We start from the raw sequence: 22,165 nt of genomic DNA, 5'->3' as shown, positions 1-22,165 counted from the left end.
CCTCTCTCACCAAATCCTGCGTTTCACTAAGAATTAAATCTAAAATAGCTCCCTCTCTTATTGGTTCCTGAACCAATTGCTCCATGAAGCAGTCATTTATTACATCCAGGAACTTTGTCTCTAGCAAGTCTTGATGTTACATTTACCCAGTCAATATTGGGGTAATTGAAATCTCCAATTATTATTGCACTGCCAAATTGGTTAGTTTCCTTAATTTCTCTTAGCATTTCATCATCTCTCTGACCATTTTGTCCAGGTGGATGGTAGTATACTCCTATCACTATACCCTTACCCAACACACATGGGATTTCTACCCATATAGATTCTACTGAGCATTTAGTCTCTTGTATGATCTTTATCCTGTTGGACTCTATACCCTCCCGGACATAAAGTGCCATACCCCACACCAAGTTGATCCTCCCTATCATTGCGATATAATTTGTACCCTGATATAGCACTGTCCCATTGGTTATCCTCCTTCCACCAAGTTTCTGTGATGCCATATATGTCAATCTCATCATTTGCTGCTATACACTCTAACTCTCCCATCTTGCATCTTAGACTTCTGGCATTGGTATACAGACATTTCAAAGTGTGTTTTTGTTTGATTTAACAACCTGCTTTTCAGTTGTTAGGGATAATTCAGAAATCATTAGCTTCAGTGATTTTTTACATATAGGCACATGGACTATGTTTGCTTTTAATAGAACCTCTCTGTTGGAATGCCCTAACTCTTCTATTTCATTAGTATCCTTCAAGGATACATTTTTCCAAACCATGCACTGCTGAGTTGCTGTCGATTTTCCCCCTTGTTCTAGTTTAAAAGCTGCTCTATCTCCTTTTTGAAAGTTAGTGCCAGCAGCTTGGTTCAACTCTGGTTAAGGTGGAGCCCATCGGAAAAGTCTCCCCTTTCCCCAAACGTTTCCCCAGTTCCTTACAAAGCTGAATCCCTCTTTCCTGCACCATCGTCTCATCCACGCATTGAAACTCTGGAGCTCTGCCTGCCTCTGGGGACCTGCTTGTGGAACAAGAAGCATTTCAGAGAATGCCACCCTGGAGGTTCTGGATTTCAGCTTCCTACCTAAAATCCTAAATTTGGCTTTCAGAACCTCTCTCCCACATTTTTCTTTGTCGTTGGTGCCCACATGTACCACGACAGCCGGCTCCTCCCCAGCACTATCTATAATCCTATCTAGGTGACGCATGAGGTCTGCCACCTTCGCATCAGGCAGGCAAGTTACCAGGCGGTCCTCACGTCCACCAGCCACCCTGCTATCTACATTTCTAATAATCGAATCACCAACTATGATGGCCGGCCTAACCCTTCCCTCCTGGGCAGTAGCCCTGGGGGACAATAAATCACCTGGAGAGCAGGTCCTTGCTACAGGATCACTTCCTACTACACCAGGGTGATGTTCTCCTACTGGAGACCTTTCTGATCCATGGCAGCACTGGGGCTGCCAGACTGGATTTGCGACTTGGCTACTATGTCCCTGAAGGTCTCAACAATGTACTCTCTGTCTGCTACTCTAGCCGCCAGAGATTGGACTCGTTCCCTGAGAGCCAGGAGCTCTTTGCACTGAGTGCACACATACAATCTCTCACTGGTGGGTAAAAAATCATACATGTGACTCTCAATACAAAAGACTGGAAAGCCTCCCTCTTGCTACTGGACTGCTGCCTTCATCTTAGTTTTATTGAGTTCCTATTTAAGTTTAAGATACTAAGGGAGTTGGAATGAGAGTACTTTAAATTTACAGGTGAATTTACTAATTAATCAGCTAGTGTCTTACAAGGGGATGATTAAACTTTCAATAAGGGCTGGTACAATAGTATGATTTAGATAAGACCCTGGTTGATTTTTAATGAGAAAGTGTCTAGTGCCTAAAAATCAAGGGTTGAGTGGGTGGGAAAGACAGACACTAGAATTAACTATTTCTAGCTTGCTTATTACCTCAGACACACAAAAACTCTAAAGAATGTATCCCTTAATTTCACCTTTCACCAAACTTTTATAAGCCCCAAAATTTCTGAAAGCTATACTTACCAATCCTCTTTAACCACCATTAAATTAATCTTTACTCAGTTAATGGAAGGTTAACGGCGCATGCTTCCGGTCTTCCTCTACTGCAAAGGGTACGGGCCTCTGGAAGCTGGGGCTGTGGAAATCAATCCCTGGATCGCTTGCGGTGACCTCTGGACTCCTCTCCCGGTGTCCTTTCCATATTAAACCAGGGCTACTGGTTGCATTTCTCCCAGATAACAACTCTACCTCACTGCAGCTCTGTGGCTGTTGATGCCTTGTAACCAGCCCGGCTTTAAGAAGAGTTATAACTTTTTTCTTTCAGAGGGTGATCGAGATACTCCCCCCTCATGGACCAGGCTCTGGGCTTCTACTCCCAATACCTCCTGATCTTGAAGAAGATGGGGTTTTGTGACCTATTCTAGACCTCAGGCTGCTGAACGATTACCTTCATCAAGAGAAATTCAAAATGAACTCTATCAATACTGTTCTACTGTTCATTAGAGATGAGCTTCGTTTTTTACTACCGGATCATTTTTTGAGTCAGACACTTTGGGGTAAAGCTCGTTTTTCCTCGGTTAGTTTTCTTGAAAAACGAACAAAAACTAAACGGGGAAAAACGAAACTGGCCCAAAAAACGGCGCAGGAAAACAAAGTTAAAAAAACCCCACCCCAAGCTTTAAAATTCACCTTAATACATTAAATACAACCCCCCCCACCCCACCATCCCGATCCCTCCCCAAGACTTGCTAACATCCCTGGTGGTCCAGCGGGGTCCCGTGAGGGATTTCTCTCTCCTTGCTGTCGGGCTGTCTGGCCTGCCTCGCTCAAAATGGTGCCGATAGCCTCTGACCTACTATGTCACAGGGGCTACCGGTGCCATTGGTCAGCCCCTGTCACATGGCCATCGGCGCCATCTTGTGCTCCTACGATGTGACAGGGGCTGACCAATGTCAAGTCTTTGGGGGGTCAGGAGGCCCCCCCCAAGCTGGCCAAAAGTCCCTGGGGGTCCTGTGGGGGTCCCGGAGCGATCTCCTGCCCTCTGGAGGTCGGCTGCCAGTAATAAAAATGGCGCCGATAGCCTTTGCCCATACTATGTCACAGGGGCTACCGGTGCCATTGGTCAGCCCCTGTCACATGGCCATCGGCGCCATCTTGTGCTCCTACGATGTGACAGGGGCTGACCAATGTCAAGTCTTTGGGGGGTCAGGAGGCCCCCCCCCAAGCTGGCCAAAAGTCCCTGGGGGTCCTGTGGGGGTCCCGGAGCGATCTCCTGCCCTCTGGAGGTCGGCTGCCAGTAATAAAAATGGCGCCGATAGCCTTTGCCCATACTATGTCACAGGGGCTACCGGTGCCATTAGTCAGCCCCTGTCACATGGTAGGAGCACAAGATGGCGAACTGAAGTCCAATGCAGCAACTAAAGACATAGAAGACTGTGGAACCTCGTTGCAAGGCCCTGAACTGCTGCAGCTGCCAGGTTTAAATGGCCAAATACTCAAAACAAAAGTCCAGTAATTGCTAAACACTTCAAATAACAATAATATAGAGGATATCCGAATTACAGCATAAGAAAGGCATACAAGCGTGCCAAGTTTTCAGAACGAGAACAGCTACTAAATTATAGAAGTAGAACAGCAGAAAGTAGTTTGATATGTGTATTACCACATACCAGTTTCACACCTCAAGTTAAACAAGCCATAATACGTAACTGGCATGTACTTAGCCCTCATCAAATCTTTCAGACCACACCGATGTTTGCATATTCAAGAGGGATCAATATTAAACAGCATGTTGTTCGCGCTGCCCCTACAACTCGACCGATTTGTAATTCGTTGGGACAAGTTCCATGTAACAAATGCAGTTTTTGCAGACAAGCTATAATAGGCTGCAATTGGACAGACCCCACTACTGGCATCATCGTAAGTAGGAAACAACAAGTGGACTGCAATACTGATTTTGTAGTATATGGCATCATCTGTCCTTGTCAATTGATATATGTGGGACGCACCAAATGTAAAATCAAGATTAGACTGACAGAACACAAGAGTCGTCTCAAAAATAAAGACATGAAAGCTCCTATTGTTTCACATTGTTTAGACCAACAACATACTTTTGAGGGTTTAAAATGGATGATTATTGAACACATTTCACCGTCATGGAGAGGAGGAGATAGAACATCCACCCTCAATCACAAGGAGAATCAGTGGATTTGTCGGCTTCACTCAGTCGAACCAGCTGGTCTAAATGAAAAGATCGAATGGTACACGCTCATTTGATCATTTTTTGGACTCCCACATAAAGATCATCTGTCAGTTGTCCAAGGAAATAGATAAGTTAATTTTTGCGCTTGTCCAAGGAAATAGTTAGATGAGTTAATTTTTGCGCTCTTCCAAGATGGCCGATTTGATGACGTAGATGCCCATTTTTGGTTTTAGTTAAATCCAATATGGCCGACCTTATGACGTACATGCCCATTTTTGATCAGATAGGAGTTTTCCCTTATCCAAAATGGCATCTGATTACGTAGGTAACCATTTATGGATACATATGTCACTTCCCCATCACAGAATCGACGGGAAAACTTTCCTTTGAAGTTCAGCGTTTTCGGACCGCCGACTGTCAGTGCCTTTACAGCGCAAGGAGCAGATCGCTAATGGTATTGATCGCAATCGCGCAAGTAAGTTTCCAAATTAGAGTTATGCTAGTTAGTTCACAGTATTCTTTGTTAGTTACATTGAACGGTTATTTCATCGTCATGCATTTATTCTGTGTGATTATCGTTGAAGAAGAGAAGAAGCACTCTGACCACAGAAAGCCATTTTTCATTACAAGTGCACGCACAGTCCTCGAATGAAGGAGTATATTTACCCATAATATATCGAGTAAGTTCAATATGATCTGAATAATGCCATTTTATAGATGTACTTTGCTTCATTTTAAAGATTGTATGGTCTTCAGCATTGTTTCAGGTGTGTTATAACAGCCGAGATACTTAAGTATAATCCATGCTTAAGAGTGATTCCCTGAGGAAGATATCTAATTCGAAACACTGCAGTGTCGGGACTATGACACTTGCCGCATGAAGTTTCATATACAGCACCTTGGCGTCATAACAGTGAGTTGTGATTGGTATAACATTGTACTTTTTTCCAGTATACCATCATCAACTCCCACAACAGTGGATTTATACTGAACCATTAAGATAGCCAAAAAAAGCAATTGTTTTGGCATCCTGTCTCTCCGGGGTCTCCGATGATTATACAAGCATTCTAACAACCACATCGTTGGAGTTAGAGATTGAAACAAGTAGCCAATCAGGCAACCTCTAGCCTAATTGAGGCACTATATGAGGTTTCCCCAGTTTGACCATATACAGTCATTTTGAATTTGAGCTAAACTTTATTGTATTTTAGGGTTTAAATGGCCAGCAGCGTCTGACGTCATCAGGGGCTGTTCCTGTGTTTTCCCGCGCTGGCCCCTTTAAGAGGAAACCCTAGCGCATGCGTGCGCACCTAGGGGGCGGGGCCAGCCGAGGATCAGCGTCGGCATCTCCCTTGCAGGGAGAACGCCACGGAGGGCCACGTCTTCGGCCTTGGAGGTCGGGGGGAAGGCGTCCTTGCGGCTGGGCCGGCCACGAGTTAAGTGCAGGTCCCGGGGCACGACCCGGGACCGTAACAGTACCCCCCTCTTACGCCCCCTCCCTGGAGGCCTGGGTTTACTTGGGTGATCCACATGGAACTGACGAAGGAGGTTTTTATCCAGGATATTAGAGGAGGGTTCTCCTCTGGGCCGTGAGAGGAGGTATTCCCACCGGTAGTGGTGGAATTGAATGTCCAGGATATCTTTCACCGTATAGGTGCCGTCAGTCTCGGCCTCAGTTGCGGTGGGTTCCGGAGGCTTAGCATGAAAGGTGGAAAGCACCACAGGCTTAAGCAGGGACACGTGGAACACGTTGTGAATGCGCAACGTGGACGGTAGTCGTAGGCGGTAGGATACAGCCCCAACTCGCTCTTCCACTGTGAATGGACCAATATATCTGGGAGCCAGGCACATAGAAGGGACCCGTAACCGAATATTTCTCGTGCCCAACCAGACCCTGGAAGGAGGACCAGGGCTGGGCGCCGTAGTCTGTCAGCGTACATCTTCGCCCTGGAGGAGGCTTTCCGGATTTTTTCCTGGGTAGAAGGGTGTGCAACTGTCGTGCTGTGGGTTGGACTGCCGGCGAGGGTACTGTCAGTGGCAGAGGCAATGGAGGCCTAGGGCTCATTCCATAGACCAACTGGAAGGGGGACAGGTCAGTTGCAGAGTGTTTGTGGCGGTTATTTGAAAACTCTGCCCAGGGTAACAAGGTGACCCAGTCATCTTGTAGCTCTCCGACGAAGGCCTGGAGGAAGGTCTTCAGAGTTTGGTTGGTCCGTTCGGCCTGACCATTGGCCTGGGGGTGGAAAGCAGTAGTGAGATCCAGCCGCACTCCGAACTTCCTGCAGAGGGATCTCCAGTACTTCGCCGTAAACTGTGGATCACGGTCTGAGGTAATGTGTGAAGGTAGTCCATGCAATCGGAAGACGTGCTGTGTGAAGAGGCTAGCTAACTCCGGCGTTGAAGGCAGTTTGGCGAGAGGCACAAAGTGAGATATTTTGGAGAAACAGTCGACCGTGACCCAGATCACGGTCTTCCCGTCAGAAACCAGCAAATCCACAATAAAATCTGTGGACAGGTGAGTCCAGGGTTCCATGGGAACGGGTAGCGGTTGCAGGAGCCCCCAGGGGCGTCCATGCAGAGGTTTCTGCCGGGCACAGGTAGGGCACGACTGGACATAGTTTTGTACGTCCTTCTTGACCTGCGGCCACCAATAGAACTCGGTCAGAAGTTCTAGCATCCTGGCAATTCCTGGGTGTCCGGCGGTCAGTGAGTCGTGGGCCCATGCTAAGACTCTCCTGTGGGAATGAGAGGGCACCACAGTCTTACCCGAGGGAGCCACCTCCGAGGTGGCCAGCAGGACTTTGGCTGGGTCCAAAACGTACTGAGGCGGGTTGGTGATGGTGTCTTCAGTCTCCGTCGTACGGGAGAGAGCATCCGCCCAGACTTTCTTAGAGTCTGGTCGGTAACGAAGGGAAAAACCAGACCGGCTGAAAAAGAGTGACCAGCGTGCCTGCCGTGGATTAAGACGCTGAGCATGGCACAGATATTCAAGGTTCTTGTGGTCGGTGTAAACGACTATCGGGTGTTAGGCCCCCTCTAACCATTGGCGCCACTGTTCGAAAGCTAGTTTGATGGCCAGCAGCTCCTTATCACCGATGCTGTAGTTCCTCTCTGCGGGCGTGAACTTACGTGAGTAGTAGGAACACGGCAGGGATTTGCCTCCGGCGGACAGTTGGCTTAGCACAGCCCCAATGGCTATGTCAGAGGCGTTGACCTCTACGATGAACTGGCTTTGGGGGTCTGGGTGGCAAAGGCAGGTGTCCTGGAGGAACGCTTCCTTTAATTCCTGAAAGGCCCGCGTGGCCATGGTTGGCCAGTTCTTGGCATCGGCTCCCTTCCTGGTGAGGGCTGTCAATGGGGCTACCATCTGGGAATAATGGGGAATGAAATGCCGATAAAAATTGGCAAAGCCGAGGAACCGCTGGAGTGCCTTAACCCCCACTGGTTGAGGCCAATCCTTGATGGCGACAACCTTGTCTGGGTCTATGCGGAAGCCTGTAGAGGAAATGATATACCCCAAGAAGGGTAGTGATTCTTGCTCGAATTGGCATTTCTTAAGTTTTGCGTAGAGTCGATTCTCTTGCAATTTCTGTAGTACCTGGTGGACATCTTGACGGTGCGTTCCCAAGTCACTGGAATATATTAGGACATCATCAAGGTAGACAATTACGGAGTCAATATGTTTCAACTGTACTATGTTAAACTTGTTCGATGTAAAGCGCCGTCACAGGCACTAGTTTCATGTTACGCTGTGAACCGATGTGATATCATTGATGAATGTCGGTATATAAAACCGTTAAATAAATAAAATAAAAATAAGTTTGTAACATCTCCCTCAGGACCTCATTCATGAGATTCTGAAAGACTGCTGGAGCATTGCAAAGGCCGAAGGACATGACCAGGTATTCGTAGTGGCCATCCCTTGTGTTAAAAGCAGTCTTCCATTCGTCTCCAGGACAGATGCGCACTAGGTTGTATGCCCCACGAAGGTCCAGCTTGGTGAATACCTTGGCTCCCTGTAAGCGTTCGAGGAGTTCAGGAATCAAAGGTAATGGATACCGATCCCGCTGAGTGATGCTGTTCAAGCCCCGGTAATTGATGGAGGGTCAGAGGGACCCATCCTTCTTCACTACGAAGAAGAACCTGGCTCCAGCCGGGGACTTGGAGGGCCGAATATAACCTCGATCCAGGTTCTCTCGGATATAGGCGGACATGGCTTGTGTCTCCGAAAGGGACAACGGGTATACCCGTCCGCGGGGTGGTGTGGTACCTGGAAGCAAGTTGATCACACAGTCGAAGGGGCGATGCTCTGGAAGGATCTCGGCTTTTTCTTTGGAAAAGACATCATGGAAGTCTTGGTAGTGCGAAGGCAGGGCCAAGGAAGCCGTCAGGAGAGGTACTAGTGGCCGAGGAATCGCAGCCAGGCAGGAGTCGAAGCACGCTGGTCCCCAGGATGCCAGTTGGAGGGAATCCCATGAGATTACAGGCGAGTGCTTCCGAAGCCAAGGTAGCCTCAGGATGACCGGATGCATGGATTTGTCTAGGATGAGGAAGGATATCTCCTCCTAATGCAGCATACCAGTGCGTAAGGTGAAAGGCTCGGTGCGGGTAGCGATGGTGCCTGGAAGGATTTTCCCTTGGATGGAAGACACGCGGAGAGGGGGCCTTTGGGGTTGAACCGCAATCTGGAGTTGCTGCACTAGGTCCTTAAGTATGAAGTTCCCCCCTGCTCCAGAGTCGATCAGGGCTTGCGAATCGAACTCCCCCTCGGGGAGGAGTAAGGTCACCGACACGATGCATGTGGAGTCAGAGGTGGTGTGACCTAGGGTTAGCTCCCTGACTGTCCCTAGGTCCGAGCGTTTCCCGGACGCTTGCTACAGCGGGCAATGAAATGGCCCGTGCCACCGCAGTACAGGCATAACTCCAGAGACCGGCGTCTCCTTCTTTCTCTTGGGAGATAGGCCCCCCCCCAGGTACCGGAGGACTGGCAGCCGTGGTTCCACCAGCACTGTCGGCGAGTCCCTGCACGGTTGCCATCAGGGTGTCGAGGCAGGTTTGCTGCTGTTACAGCCTCTGGGCAATACCCTGGATGGCTTTCATGCCAGCAAGATCCGCTGGGTCCATGGCCTTGCAAACTGTTATGGTTGTGGACCCTTGGGCCGGCTGAAACAGTGGATGGTATGCTGCGGAGGCCCACAGCGAGTGTCTCAGCCAGGAGGTGGTACTGAAGAGACTCGGAAGAGGCTTCACCACTGGAAGTCCGCGGTCCCCCCAGGAGGAGCCCGTAGGGACCAGGACCTCTTGGACTTAGGTGGGACCCTATGCGACCAAGGGTCCGGACTGCGGCCGAAGAGATGGATGAAGGACGGCTGGGCCCAGGTAGTTGAAGAGTCTTCACCCTCGGAAGTCCACGGCTCCCCCGAGAGGAGCCCATGAGAGCCTGAGCCGCTGGGACTTAGGAGAATCCTCTGAGCCAGCAAGTACCGGATACCTGAGATGATGGAAGAAGCCGAAGTCGGAGTCCAAGAGCGAAGCCGGGTCAGAAGCCAGAAGTCCGATATCCAAACCAAAGCCAGGGACGTAAGCCGAAGACGGAGTCGTGGGTCGGAGCCGGGTCAAAGCCAGAAGTCAGAGAACGAACCAAACCAGGAGCGGAAGCTGGAGACGTGGTCAGGAGACGAAGCAGGGTCAGAAGCCAGGAGTCAAGAGTCAGCGGAGGCGAACCGAAGTCCAATGCAGCAACTAAAGACACAGAAGACTGTGGAACCTCGTTGCAAGGCCCTGAACTGTTGCAACTGCCGGGTTTAAATGGCCCGGCAGCATCTGACATCATCAGGGGCTGTTCCTGTGTTTTCCCGCGCTGGCCTCTAAGAGGAAACCCTTGCGCACGCACTTAGGGGGCGGGGCCAGCCGGGGATCAGCGTCGGCGTCTCCCTTGCAGGGCCGGGGGGAAGACGTCTCTCTTGCAGGGCCAGGTGGAAGGTGTCCTTGCGGCCGGGTCGGCCGCGAGGTAAGTGCAGGTCCCGGGGCACCGCCCGGGACTGTAACAGGAAAACAATCGCAAATTTGATCAATTCTGTTCCATCTTATCAAATCCATTAAGAGACATATAGAACGTGTCTCTGCATGATTGGGGAACAGGCCACGTGTATGCTTTTCCACTGTTACCATTAATTGAGAAGACAATGCAGAAGCTCATCCACGACTGGGCTCAGATGATTCTCATTTCTCTAGCACAGTCAAGTCAAATATGGTACATATATTTAGTACAGCTTTCATCGCATCATCTGATTCCTCTGGGGTCCAGCCCTTCTCCCACATTTCAACGGTCATCTTAGTCATCTCGATCTTCTGGCACTCCACCTGACAGTGTTGAAGTTGAGCGTGATACCCAGCCTCTCCCTTCCAAGAGAAGTAGAGGAGACTCTCTTGTTGATGAGAAAGCAGTCTATGAGATGGAACTATTCTTTTAAATGGAAACAATATTCAAATTGGTGCTTCCAAAATGACTTGGACCAAGACATACGTGCCTTGTCTACATTTGCCTTACCATTATCTCCTTTCAGTCTCTGGTCTCACCACATCATCCTCAGGAGTTCACTTAAGTGCGGTAGAGTACCATGACCTGGTGGACAATACCTCAGTATCAATCCACCCACCCACTGATCTCAAAGTTTATGAAAGGACTATTGAAAGTTAAGCCACAGTTTGTGAAAGCTCCATTTGAGCCATTTTATTCAACCCCTCTAAAGTACCTGATATTGAATGTAATATTCATAGTAGCCATCACTTCTGTGTGACACATCAGTGAACGTTAAGCTTTGGTCACTGTTCTCCTTATCTTCAATTTTTGCATGATAAAGTAGTCCTTTGGACATATTCTAAGTTTCTACCTAAGATTATCTCAGCATGTCACATCAATCAACTGATTGTACTCCTAACATTCATCCCTGACCACATGCTCATGAAGGGGAGAATACTCTTCACATGTTGGATTGTAAATGGGCACTGGCTTACTACAAACAGAGAATACAACCGCATCAAAGTATGTCCCAATTTTTCGTATCTTATGATCCCAATCGATTGCATATTGCAATAGTAAAAAGAACAATGTCAAACTGGATAACAGACTGTATCCAGCATTGGTATGCGCAGCAGGATTGAGCCTTACTGATCCAGTGAAAGAACACCAACAATGTGCTATTGCTTCTTCCATTGTACTCTTCCAGGAAGTCTCATTGGAGGATATCTGCAAAGCTGCCACTTGGTTATTGGTACACACCTTCACTTCTCACTACTGCCTAGACAGTCTCAAAGCATCTGTGATGAGTGACGTGAAGCTGAGCCCTTGGTGCTGTGGTGTGGTTGATGCTGCCTCAAAGGCGAACCTATGAGGCCTACGCTGACAGATGATGGAATATCCTGAAGCGAAACAGGCTGGAGCTTCGCCATACAAGCCACCTCCCCCACAAGTTGAAGCCTTGGGTTTTGGTGGCTGGCAGGGATTAGGTTGGTCCCTAGGGTGATAGAGAGAGCAAGAGTCTGAGGGTATGTCAGGGTCAGGACAGGCAGCAGACAAGAGAAGCCAGAGAAAGACCAATGTTTGGTCAGGTGGCAGGTAAGTGAGGTCAGGTCCAATGCAAATGGTCAGCTCCAGGCAGCAAGTGAGCGAGGTCAGATTCAGGTGGCAGGCAAACGTGGTCAGGTCCAATGCAAGAGGTCAGTACTGGGAGGACAGGCTTAGGATGGACGAAGACACATGAGAGACACTGGACAAGATGGGCTGGGAAAGGCAAAGGTGGATGAGGCGAGCTGGGCAAGGCAAGGTTGGACGAGGCAGGTTGGATGAATTAGGAATGCAGGAACAATCAGAAACTCAGGAGCAACATGCACTGTACTAAACAGGAGACCCATTGCTGAGGCGAGATAGGGAGCACGGCTGTGGCTTAAATGCCCAGCCGCGTAATGTAATCAAGGTGCACTGGTGCTCTGTTTCCTGGTGCGGGTATGGGTGCTGTTCCACGAGTGCACATAGGAGGCCCTGGGGTCCAGTGAGTTTGACAGCATCATGGTGGCATCCTTGCTTCTGAAGACAGGACTAGTAGTGTCTGAGCCATGTTGGAGGCATGTCACGAATAGAGGTGAGTGAGGCTGGTTGCAATAATATTCTGCAGCTGACCAAACATAACAGCATCAGACAGTTCATTAAGAAAGGCAGTATTAACTTCTATACTTTTGCAATAGTTTCCTCTCCATGGGCGCATCCAGGTTGCTTACTATGTAAATGATCTGCTGAAATCCTCAGCTCAGTAATCCCCCGAGATCCTGGCTAATTCAGCCTGCTTATCGACAGAAAATGCAAGTTTACTTACCATAAATGGTGTTTTCCGTAGTTAGCAGGTTGAATTAGCCATGAGCTGCCCACCCACCTCCCTGGAGAGCAAACTGTGTGCTTGGTAGCTCTGACACAGACTTAGGAGGCACTGAGGAATTGCCCTCATGGGAAGTTCTGTAAATATAACATAGAAACATAGAAATGATGGCAGAAAAGGACCAAACGGTCTGCCCAGCAAGCTCGTGGTAGCATCAAAAGTATCAGGCTTATTGGTCAAGGGCATCAACAGCCGCAACAGCAAGTTACCCCAACTCCTACTTATTTTCCCAGACCCCAAAATCCAGTGTCCTCTTTGGCTGCTGTCCGAGTCTGATTCTCACCCCCTTTTTTTCCCCTACCGTTAAAGCAAAGAGCAATATTGGAGCTGCACCAACAGCATGAAGACCCACCGGCCAAGGCTAGAAACCACCACACAGCAAGTTACCCCCATGCACTTCCCTCTTCATTTCCATCCTTTAGTCCCTAGGGATCCACAGTGCTTATCACATACCCCTTTGAAATGTTTCACTGTTTTTGTCTTCACCACCTGTTCTGGAAGGACATGCCTGATGTTGGTTCTGAGTCTTCCTCCCTGCAGTTTCATTTCATGATCCCTAGTTCTACTAATTTCTTTCCCATGGAGAATGTTTGTTGATTGTGCATCATTAAGACCTTTCAGGTATCTGAAGGTCATATCTCCCCTGCACCTTCTCTCCTCCAGGGTATACATATTTAGGTCCTTCATTTGATGGAGACCCCCCCCCCCCAACCATTTTTGTCACCCTTTTCTGGACAGTCTCCATCTTGTCTGTGTCCCTTTTGAGATACGGTCTACAGAACTAAACACAATACTCCAGATGAGGCCTCACCAAGAACTTGTACAAGTGCATTATCACCTCCTTTTTCTTACCTGTTATTTCTCTCTCTATGCAGCCCAGCATTCTTCTGGCTTTAGCTATCGCCTTGTCACATTGCTTCACCATCTTCAGTGTTAGTGTTTGAGGTAGTTGTGGGTGGATCCTTGGGCCGGTGGCAGATGACCACGCCCCCGGGGGAGATCCCGAGAGGGACCAAAGGTTAGGCTCAGAGGATGGAGACAGACACACACTAGTTCTTTTATTATACAGTATATGGAACCACCAGAGGTGGCAGTAGTGAGCTGGAAGTGCCTGGCTGGGCTGTAGTCCCTCAGATACTGGAACAGCGATCCTGGATAACTGAGCTGTAGAGAAACTGAATGTAGTGAGTAGGCAGAGTATGCAGAGTTCAGGAACAGAACTTTGATGGTAACACTCACACAATAGTCTCTTAGAAGCAGCCCAGGAGCTGGAATGAAGTAGGTCTTCGAGGAACGAGTACCTGGTTCCAGGAAACACTCTGAGAGAGCGATGGTAACTCACTGGTGTCAGCAGCGAAGACTTCCAGGCAGAAGTGGTATTCAGTAGCAAGTCTGGGAACAAGAGCCCTCGAGAAGCGAGTACCGATTCCAGACTGCGATCTGAAAAGCAAAAGAGAAAGCGAGGCCCCCGAGGAGCGGGTACCCCTGGTAAGTCCGAGGAGGCAGAGTAGCTAGGAGAGTGTGAAACTGGTCCTTAGTAACTTCCTTGCTAACTCGATACGTTAGCGATTTCAGAGACCTTAAATATCCAGTGCGGATGACATCATCTCAGGGGGACGCCCCTGAGGTTCGCGCCACTGCTGGTACTTCAGTTGGGGCCGCGCTGCGTGCATGCCCTTAGGCTCCATGGGAACATGGCGGTGTGCAGCATCTAGCCGGTCCAGGGACGTCGGAGGAGAATGGCAGGGTGACGCTGCAGCAGCCAAACTTCCAACAGGCAAAGAGGGAGTCGCCAAAGCGGTAAGGTGTGCGTAGTGGAGACGTCGGGCAGCGACGGTCGCAACATTCAGGTCACTAGACACTATCACCCCAAGGTTACTTTCTTGCTCCGTGCACAACAGCCCTTCACCCCCCATCACATACATCTCTTTTGGATTACCATACCCCAGATGCATGACTCTGCACTTCTTGGCATTGAATCCCAGTTGCCATGTCTTTGACCACTGTTCAAGCTTCCTTAAATCACATCTCATTCTCTCTACTCCTTCAGGCATATCCACTCTGTTGCAGATCTTAGTATCATCCGTAAATAGACAAAATTTACCTTCTATCCCTTCGGCAATATCGCTCACAAACAGGCCTATCCAGTACCGAGCGGTAGGAAGAGCTGTGTTAGTGCCTACGGCACCCGCGGTTACCGCCCGCACAGTGCAGCTCACCTACCGCTCGATCCTGAAGCCTAATTATATGTAAATGTAAGCCGCGTCCGAAAAGCCTTAGGCCCGCGCAACCCAGGATACTGGATAGAGCGCCTATACAGGATCCTGGGTGCGCGGGCCTAAGGCTTCACGCCACGCTGGTATCTGTCATTTCAAATGTCATTTGAAATGACAGATACCAGGAAGCAACGGCGGCGACAGCGCAGAAACAACGGCGAAACGACTTGTCAGTGTCCCCCCTCCTCTCGGAGCAGGGCGCGAAAAGCCGCCTTGCTCCGGGAGGAGGAGGGACACTGACAGCGGCGAAGCAACGGCGAAGACAGCGGCGAAGCAACGGCGAAGACAGCGGCGAAACGACTTTTCAGTGTCCCCTCTCCTCTCGGAGCAGGGCGGAAAAGCCGCCTTGCTCCGGGAGGAGGGGGGACACTGACAGCGGCGAAGCAACGGCGAAGACAGCGGCGAAACGACTTTTCAGTGTCCCCCCTCCTCTCGGAGCAGGGCGGAAAAGCCGCCTTGCTCCGGGAGGAGGGGGGACACTAGCAACGGTGAAGCTTTCCCCCAGCCCGGACGCCAGCAAAAAACTTACTTTTTTGCAGCCAGCCATGAGCAGGAACACTATCTGGCCTGCCTTAGCTCCTCCCGACAAGATGGCCGCCTGCACGGGGAAAGCGTGCAATTGGCCGCTCAAGGCGTGATGTCGTGACGTCACGTCTTCAGCGGCCAATTGCACGCTTTCCCCGTGCAGGCGGCCATCTTGTCGGGAGGAGCTAAGGCAGGCCAGATCGTGTTCCTGCTCATGGCTGGCTGCAAAAAGTAAGTTTTTTGCCGGCGTCCGGGCTGGGGGAAAGCTTCGCCGCTGTCATCTCTCTCCCCCCCCTCCCGGAGCAAGGCTGCTTTTCGCGCCCTGCTCCGGGAGGGGGGGAGAAGAGATGACAGTGGCGAAGCAACTTACTTTTAGCTTTTAAGTTTTTTTCGCTTATTTTTTGGATTCGCCGCTGTCATCTCTCCCCCCCCCCCTCCCGGAGCAAGGCTGCTTTTCGCGCCCTGCTCCGGGAGGGGGGGAGAAGAGATGACAGTGGCGAAGCAACTTACTTTTAGCTTTAAGTTTTTTTCGCTTATTTTTTGGATTCGCCGCTGTCATCTCTCCCCCCCCCCCCTCCCGGGGCAAGGCAGCTTTTCGCGCCCTGCTCCGGGAGGGGGGGAGAAGAGACAAGCGGCGAAACAACTTACTTGCACGGGGGAAAGCGGTCTCCGTGGCAGCCCCAGTCCTCTCCCCTCCTCCCGAAGCCAAAAAAAAAAAAAAGCTTTTTTTTTTGGCTTCGGGAGGAGGGGAGAGGACTGGGGCTGCCACGGAGACCGGCACCCATGATCGCGGCCGGGGCAGGTGAGCGGGGGCTGGGGGAAAGCTTGCCACCTACCCTTACCCATGCCTCTACCGCCTGGGTCAGGGTAGGCGGTAAGTTTGCAGGTTAAACGCGCGACAAAACGGCAGGGAAAGGTAGCGTTAGTCGGGGCGCGGGTTACGGGATGCTAGGGGAATAGCTAATTGACTCGTTTGCATGCAATATCGAGCTAATTCGCTCGTTTGCATGCAATATACATGCCGCGGGCGGAAGGGGTTACCCGGGGAATTTAGGACGCGGTAGGAGTAGGTTAAAGGGGATTCGGGATCGCAGGAAGGGCTAACGCGGCCGGAACGTGAGTTAAAAGCGGCTTAGGAGCAGGGTAAACGCAGCCGCACTTTACAGGATAGGCCTGAAAGATATTGAACAGAACCAGTCCCAACACTGATCCTTGTGGCACTCTGCTTAAAACCATTCTCTTTTTAGAGCAGGTTCCATTTACCATCACACGTTGCCTTCTAGCCGTCAACCAGGTGTAATCCACTCCAACACCTTTGCGTTTACTCCCAAACTTCTCATTTTATTCATAAGCCTCCTGTGCTGGACCATATCAAAAGCTTTGCTGAAATCCAAGAAGATCACATTGAGCGCTCTTCTTCAATCCAATTCTTTAGTTAACCAATCAAAAAATTCAATCAGATTTGTCTGATAGGACCTTTCCCTGGTGAACCTATGCTGCCTCAGGTTGAGCAACTCACTGGATTGTAGATAGTTCACTATCCTTTCGTTCAGCAGATTGTCCATTAATTTTCCCACCACTGAGATGAGGCTAACTGGCCTGTAGTTTCGAGCCTCCTCTCTGCTCCCACTCTTGTGAAGCGGGACCACCACTGCTTTTCTCCAATCTTGCGGCACCACTCTTGTTTCCAGGGATCTATTGAACAGGTCTTGCAGCGGCCCTGCTAGCACATCTCTAAGCTCCCTCAGTATCCTGGGATGAATCTCATCAGGCCCCATGGATTTGTCCACTTTCAGATTTCCTAACTTTTCCCATATATTCTCTTCTGTAAACGGAGTTTCGTCTACTCCACCCACCTCTGATGTCTTGTTAATTAGCGATGGTCCCTCTTCACGGTCTTGTTTAGTGAACACAGAACTGAAGTAATCGTTTAATATTTCTGGCTTTTCTTTGTCTTTCTTCACACATTGATCCCTGTCACCTTTCAATTTTACTGTACCACTTTGGAGCTTTCTCCTTTCTTTGATGTATCTGAAAAATGATTTGTCCCCACTCTTTACCTCTTTGGCACTCCTTTCTTTTGCCTGACTTTTTGCTTTCTTGATTGCTTTCTTTGTCTCCCTCAGTTTCACCAGATATTCTTTCTTGTGTTCCTCTTTTTGGGATCCTTTATATTTCTTGAACGTTGTTCTTTTTACTTTTATTTTATCAGTGATCTCCTTTGAGAACCAGATTGGTTTCTTATTTCTCTTGCTTTTGTTTACTTTTCTAACATATAGATTAGTTGTCTTAGTAATTGCTCCTTTTAGTTTGGTCCAAACAAAACAACCAGAGCTCCAATCTTACAGGTCTGCAGGAGGCTCCTGCAGACCTGTAAGATTGTAACCACTAAGATATACTAAGAATCCCCCCGAAGCAACAGACAGGCTAAACACAGGACCGTGTCGGGGACTGCTGTTAAACTGTATGCCTTATCTGTGTGGGATGTAAAGAAGGAGTCACCATTTAAAATAAATGAAGTTATTATAACCATGACCAAATCAAATTTATTGTGCACTTAGTTGACTGGATCCTTTTAGTTTGGACCACTTTTATTCCACCTCTCTCATTTTCTCCCAGTCTTCAAGTTCTGCCTCCAGATACTTCCCCATTTCCATAAAGTCTGTATTTTTGAAATTCAAAACTCAGGTCTTTGTGTGACTTCTCTGGATCCTATTTGCAATTTCAAGCAATACCGTTTGATGATCACTGGTGCTGAGGTGGGCACCCACCCGGACATTAGAGACATTATCCCATTGTATTTGTATTAGGGGGTGATGTTCCAATGTCCTTCTGCCACCCTTGTCGCTGGTTTAAATGTCTTATGGCATAGGATTTGAATTTATTTCTTAGGATCCTTATATATCTTATATCTTATAATTTATATCTTAGGATCCACAGACAGATGAAAGCCATCTTTAACATAGAGCCTTTTACTGTTCCATAAATGGCCCCAGCCTCCAATTTATCCAAAACTTTGTTCATTACACCAAGTTTTGAGCCATGTATTGAAGTTCCCTATGTGGTTTAGCCTCTCTTTCCCCTTTCCATGAAAAGGTAACACTTTTGAAAAGGCAATAGTCTTCACCATATGTCTAATTTGCTTCGCCAGAGATTGGAAATCTCTCTGTACCACTTGGATATTGTTTCTGTCAAGGTCGTTGGTTCCCAGATGGATGATAATATCAACTTCAGAGTCTTTGCTTCCTTCTTTGATCGCATTGACTATTTGATTAGCATTTCTAATGGTAGATGATCCCGGAAAGCTTTCAACTTTAGTGTTTTCCTTGAAGAGAGTTCCCATGTTAGTGCCTCTGATTATGGAGTCATCCAGCACTATGAGCTTTTTCTTATGGTTATTGATTTTATTATTGAATTTCTGCATGCATTGGGTTTCTTCTTTCTTTTCAGATTCCACTTCAGTCCCCATTGCTAGAGTTTCTTCATTATTTAATAAGAAAAGGTATTTTGTACTTGTGTCACTTGAGGGAGAGTGTAACTCTGCTTCACAGGTCTTACTCTGCCAGGTCCCACTGTAATCCATTTGTGCTTGGGTTCCTGTATGCTCTCTGTAGGTTGGAGGTGGGGGTGACATGTGGGCTGTATACTTGAGAAGAATGGGTGTTTTGGGGGTCACAGGTCTTATCCTACCTGATCTCTATATACCACTTTTTTTCTGGGTTTTTTAATTCTCTGTGATAGTGGGGAAATGATTCCTGAGTGCTGTAGAGTTGATCAGTATAGCTTGGTGGCTGCTGATACTTTCTTTATTGCAGTTAATTCAGCTTTAAGGTGAGCCAACTCTTTTTTCATGGAAGAGAGTTCTGAAACAAATGGGGCAAGCCCTAAGTTTTCAGATGATTTGCCTCAAGATAAAAGCTCCACAATTATTACATTGGATAGTCCTCATTTTGCTCAATTGATTTCATGGAGAACACTTAAGGAATTGTCTAATAACCAAATTATCTTTTTTTCAATTATGTATCCAGGCAGACTATATTAGAAGAACAAACCCTGGAGTGGGTGGGTAGAGGGGTAGGGTAGGAGGGAATTAAACAGTCGGCACCCTTCTTTTCTGTGCTTATGCCTTATCTGTTATTGAATTGGAGCAGCCCCTCTCCCAGACAAACTCCCTCCTGTTAGGTGAGTTTTCTTTTCTTCAATGAAAATCTATTCAAGTACACCACTTTTTCACAACTAAAAAAACTCAATATTAATATTCCACACAACAGTGCTGACCTATGCCACACAGTTATAAAAGACACCACTTTTGCATTGCTAAAATACTAAATATTAATATTCCACACTACAGTGCTGACCTATGCCACACAGTTATAAAAAGACACCACTTTTGCACTGCTAAAAAACTCAATATTAATATTCCATACTACAGTGCTGACCTATTCCACACAGTTATAAAAACACTTTTTGGCTAAAAGTTAAGATTTCAAGGAATTATCAAATACTTAGCTGAAGTGCCCATGCTTAAGCAGAGGCAGCCTACAGTGGCACCCTTCTTTGCTGTGCTTAAGCCTTAAGGATCTGTACATGTTTATTATAGCTCAAAGCTCTACTAGTTTGGAAAGATGAGTCTGTTCGGTGCCACCAGATGACATCACCCACAGATGAAGGATAATTCATCCAGCTATCTACAGAAAAAACCTTTTATATTAAGAACATTTGTTGTCCCCTTTTTAGAGGATTCTCTCCTAGAAGATCCCTTCCATTTTTTTTACAACATTGGCTGTAAAGAGAACCAGGCTACAAAGCAAGGATACTTAATGTTGGAGGTTACAGCCTTCAGTGGCTTGAAAGAAGACCATGTGGCAGACCTTAGAGTTTGGAGTCTCAGCAAAGTTAGTTTACAGGAGAAGACAATATTTCCCTTGGAGGAGTCTCTTCTTTCAATCTTGTCCTTCCATCAGAGGAAATTGGGATGTAGGCAGAGACTGGCTCTGACTTTCTGCAGGAGATACAGTCACGAAAGCTCCTCGCTACTTCCTCAGACTAATTGCTTTCTTTCTGTTATGACTTGTAGATATGTAGGTGAGAGATGGCACCGCCCACAGGGAGGAGCCCTATGAGCCTCACCATCAGGAGGCGCGGTCTCAGGGACGTCAGACACAGCTGTGGAATAGAGTCTTTATTATAAAAGTAGAAAGGTCACAACCCACGGAACGGGGGTGCAGGAAGAGGAGAAAAGGTCTGAGAAGGGGTATACCCAGAGGGAATGCCTCAGACGTGAATATCTGGTAATGTTCTGCAGAGCGGGGTACACCAAAGTAGTCGCTCCGAAGTGGTGATGAGGTAGTGGCCTGTAGCGCAGGGTACACCGAGGCATTCCTAACTCAGAGATGATATAGTAGTGGCCCGGGTACACCTGCGAGGAACCTGTAGCGATGATGTGACAATGACCTGCAGCGCAGGGTACACTGAGGCGGGTCCTCACTAGAGCTGGCATGGTATTGGCCTGAGACACAGGGTGTCTGGATCCAGGAGAAAGGGAATGGTGCAGCGAAGTGTTCTAGCTCATAGTGGACCGCTGAGGCCTCCCGTTTCTAGGCTTGCTGGTGACATCACACAATGCAAAGGTTCCTTGCTTCTTCAATTGCAGGAGAGATCTGAAGTTTTGGGGCATTGATGCCCCTGTGCAGGAGTAGCCGGAAGGCAAGCTTCTATATGCCCTTTTCCCAGCAGCCCATGTTGGGCAGAATGATTCGGAGATTCAAGACACACACAGAGTTGGTACTTCTAGTGGGCTATATTGGCCAAGGAGGCTGTGGTATGCAGATCTGTGAAGGCTTCTGGTGGAATATCTTCTCCAATTACTGGTCTACAGGGATCTGCTATGGCAGGAGCCTTCTCTTCTCAAAGATCTGACTTGTTATTTGTCTTTCAATGTGGCCCATGAGAATGCTCAGTTGCGGAAACGTGGGAAGTCCACTGCAGTGTGTTCCAGCTTGCTTCGAGTGCGAAAGTTATTAATTTCTTTCCCCTATGTTCACGTTTGGCGAATGCTTTTGGCTTGATGTGAGGAACAGGGGATTCATCCTCGTTTGGTTAAAATCCCACTTTGGATTTTTTGCAGGATGGGTTGTATAAAGATTTGGCCCTTAATTCCTTCAAGGTACAGGTGGCGGCTCTGGCCTGTTTCCGAGGTCAAGGCAAACCCTTGTCGGCTCATCCAGTTGTGACACGGCCTTGAAAGGGATGAAACATCTTTGTGCCCCTTGCGGTTGCTGGTACCCATGTGGAGTCTTAGTCTGGCTCTGGAATTCTGGTGGGTCCCACCTTTTGACCACTGTGTAGCCTCTTCCTGAGGTTACTTAAGAACATAAGAAAATGCCATACTGGGTCAGACCAAGGGTCCATCAAGCTTAGGATCCTGCTTCCAACAGTGGCCAATCCAGGCCACAAGAACCTGGCAAGTACCCATAAACTAAGGGGCAGATTTTAAGAGCCCTGCTCGCGTAAATCCGCCCGGATTTACGCGAGCAGGGCCCTGCGCGCCGGTGCGCCTATTTTACAAAGGCCTACCGGCGCGCGAAGAGCCCCGGGACTCGCGTAAGTCCCGGGGTTCTCCGAGGGGGGCGTGTCGGGGGGCAGTCCTGGTCGTCGCGGCGTTTTCGGGGCGTGTCGGCAGTGTTTTGGGGGCGGGTACGGGGGC

Source organism: Rhinatrema bivittatum, chromosome 9 (genome assembly GCF_901001135.1).
Source record: "Rhinatrema bivittatum chromosome 9, aRhiBiv1.1, whole genome shotgun sequence".
Classification (NCBI taxonomy): Eukaryota; Metazoa; Chordata; class Amphibia; order Gymnophiona; family Rhinatrematidae; genus Rhinatrema; species Rhinatrema bivittatum.
This window is presented reverse-complemented; position numbering follows the sequence as displayed.